General features: G+C 36.4%; 1 non-coding gene across 1 annotated transcript; it reads right to left on the bottom strand.

The window, feature by feature from the left end:
• Positions 1–3,061: 3,061 nt before the first annotated feature.
• On the bottom strand, positions 3,062–3,168 carry LOC124097582 (U6 spliceosomal RNA). Its single transcript, XR_006853288.1, has one exon. It is a non-coding gene; the product is annotated as a U6 spliceosomal RNA (small nuclear RNA).
• Between the last annotated feature and the right edge of the window lie 211 nt (positions 3,169–3,379).

Here is a 3,379-nt window from a genome sequence, read left to right as displayed (position 1 = left end):
TGCAAATAGTGATAATTTAAGTTCTTCTTTTCCTATTTTTATGCCTTTAATTTCTTTCGTCTAATTGCTCTGGCCAGTGTTTCGAGAACTATGTTGAAGAGAAGTGGAGAGAGAGGGCATCCCTGTCTTGTTCCAGATTTTAGAGGGAATGCCTTCAGTTTTTCTCCATTCAGAATGATGCTAGCCTGAGGCTTAGCATAGATTGCTTTTACAATATTGAGGTATGTTCCTGTTATCCCTAGTTTTTCTAGAGTTTTGAACTTAAAGGGATGCTGTACTTTGTAGAATGCTTTTTCCGCATCTATCGAGATGATCATATGGTTCTTATTTTTAAGTCTATTGATGTGGTGAATAACATTTGTTGATTTCCGTATATTGAACCAGCCTTGCATCCCAGGGATGAATCCTACTTGATCATGGTGCACAATTTTTTTGATATGTTTTTGTATCCGATTCGCCAGAATTTTATTGAGGATTTTTGCATCTAGGTTCATTAGAGATATTGGTCTGTAGTTTTCTTTCTTTGAAGTGTCTTTGGTTTAGGTATCAGGGTGATGTTGGCCTCATAGAATGAATATGGAAGTTCTCCCTCTTTTTCTATTTCCTGAAGTAGCTTGAAAAGTATTGGTATTAATTCTTCTTTAAAGGTTTTGTAAAACTCTGCTGTATACCCATCCGGTCCTGGGCTTTTCATAGTTGGTAGTCTTTTTATGGTTTCTTCTATTTCCTCCATTGGTATTGGTCTGTTTAGGTTGTCTATATCCTCCTGACTCAATCTGGGCAGATCATATGACTTAAGAAATTTATCTATGCCTTCACTATCTTCTAATTTATTGGAGTATAAGGATTCAAATAGTTTTTGATTATCTTCTGTATTTCTGAAGTGTCTGTTGTGATATTGCCTTTTTCATCCCGTATGCTAGTAATTTGAGTTCTCTCTCTTCTTCTCTTCGCTAGCATGGCTAAGGGTCTGTCGATTTTGTTTGTTTTTTCAAAGAACCAACTTTTAGTTTTGTCAATTTTTTCAATTGTTTCTTTTGTTTCGATTTCATTAATTTCAGCTCTGATTTTAATTATTTCTTGCCTTCTACTTCTTTTGCTGTTGTTTTGCTCTTCTTTTTCAAGGATGTTGAGATGAAGTGTGAGATCATTTATTTGTTGGTTTTTTCTTTTTTTAAGGAATGAACTCCAAGCAATGAATTTTCCTCTTAGAACTGCTTTCAATGTGTCCCATAGATTCCGACATGTTGTGTCTGTGTTTTCATTTATCTCTACGAATTTTTTAATTTCCTCCTTGATGTCTTCTATAACCCATTGATCATTCAGTAACCTATTGTTCATTCTCCAAGTGATGTATGCTTTTTCCTTCCTTCTTTTATCGTTGATTTTCAGTTTCATTCCATTATGATCAGATAAGATGCATGGTATTATCTCTACTCCTTTATATTGTCTAAAAGTTGCCCTGTGACATAATATATGATCTATTTTTGAGAAGGATCCATGTGCTGCTGAGAAAAAAGTGTAACTGCTTGATGTTGGGTGGTATATTCTATATATGTCAATTAAGTCTAGATTATTAATTGTGTTATTGAGTTCTATAGTTTCCTTATTCAACTTTTGTTTGGAAGATCTGTCCAGTGGTGAGAGAGGTGTGTTGAAGTCTCCCATGATTATTGTATGGTGGTCTGTTAGACTCTTGAACTTGAGAAGAGTTTTTTTGACGAACATAGCTGCACCATTGTTTGGGGCATAAATATTTATGATTGTTATGTCTTGTTGGTGTATGGTTCCCTTAAGCAGTATGTAGTGTCCCTCTTTATCCCTTTTGATTAACTTTGGCTTGAAATCTATTTTATTTGATATGAGTATGGAGACTCCTGCTTGTTTCCGAAGTCCATATGAGTGATATGATTTTTCCCAACCTTTCACCTTCAGCCTATGTATGTCTTTTCCTATCAAATGCGTCTCCTGTAGGCAGCATATTGTTGGGTCTTGTTTTGTGTTCCATTCTACTAGCCTGTGTCTCTTAATTGGTGAGTTTAAGCCATTAACATTTAGGGTTATTATTGAGATATGGGTTGTTCTTCCAGCCATATTTGTTTATTTCTGTTACTAAACATTGTTTGTTTTCCTCTTTGATTATTTCCCCCCCCCCTTTACTGTCCTACCTCCCACTGTTGGTTTTCATTGTTATTTTCCATTTCCTCTTCCTGTAATGTTTTGGCAAGGATGTTTTGAAGAGATGGTTTTCTAGGTGCGAATTCTTTAAACTTTTGTTTATCGTGGAAGGTTTTAATTTCATCTTCCATCTGAAGCTTAATTTCGCTGGACACACAATTCTTGGTTGGAACCCAGTTTCTTTCAGTGTTTGAAATATGTTATTCTAGGATCTTCTAGCTTTCAGAGTCTGTGTTGAAAGATCAGCTGTTATCCTGATTGGCTTACCCCGAAATGTAATCTGCTTCCTTTCTCTTGTAGCTTTAAAAATTCTCTCCTTATTCTGTATGTTGGGCATCTTCATTATAATGTGTCTAGGTGTGGATCTCTTATGATTTTGCACATTCGGCGTCCTGTAGGCTTCTAGGATTTGGGATTCTGTCTCATTCTTCAAGTCTGGGAAATTTTCTCGTATTATTTCATTGAATAGACTGCTCATTCCTTTGGTTTGGAGCTCTGTACCTTCCTGTATCCCAATGACTCTTAAGTTTGGTCTCTTAATGTTATCCCATATTTCTTGGATGTTCTGCTCATGGTTTCTTAACAGTCTTGCTGAGCTGTCTATGTTCTTTTCCAGTTGAAATACTTTGTCTTCATTGTCTGATGTTCTATCTTCTAAGTGTTCTACTCTGCTGGTAGTATTCTCCATTGAGTTTTTAAGTTGGTTTATTGCTTCCTGCATTTCTAGGATTTCTGTTTGTTTTTTATACCCTCTATCTCCCTGTATAGTTGATCTTTTGCTTCATGGATTTGTTTATGTAATTCATTGTCGAAGTGATCTTTCATTGTCTGATTTTGCTGTCTAATGTCTTCCTTGATACTCCAGATCATCTGAAGCATGTATAAAAATATGGAACGCTTCTCGAATTTGCATGTTATCCTTGCGCAGGGGCCATGCTAATCTTCTCTGTATCGTTCCAATTTTAGTATATGTGCTGCCGAAGCGAGCACTCAGTATATTCTTTGTTGGTGGTGTTTTCTTTTCTTTTCTTTTGTGTCTGTCTGTTTGAGACAGGATCTCCCTAAATTGCTGAGGCCCTCACTTCTTACTCAGGTGGGCCTCAAACTTGGTGATCCTCCTCCCTCAGTCCCCGAGTCTCTGAAATCACACACATAAACCACCATGCTTGGCTTCAGGTTGTCCTATAATCACCTTTTTTTG

Source organism: Marmota monax, unplaced genomic scaffold, assembly GCF_021218885.2.
Source record: "Marmota monax isolate L192 unplaced genomic scaffold, Marmota_monax_Labrador192_F-V1.1 WCK01_AAM20220418_F8-fsc02245, whole genome shotgun sequence".
NCBI classification, from domain to species: domain Eukaryota; kingdom Metazoa; phylum Chordata; class Mammalia; order Rodentia; family Sciuridae; genus Marmota; species Marmota monax.
Note: the sequence above shows the minus strand (reverse complement) of the source record. Positions and strands in the feature narration are given on the sequence as shown.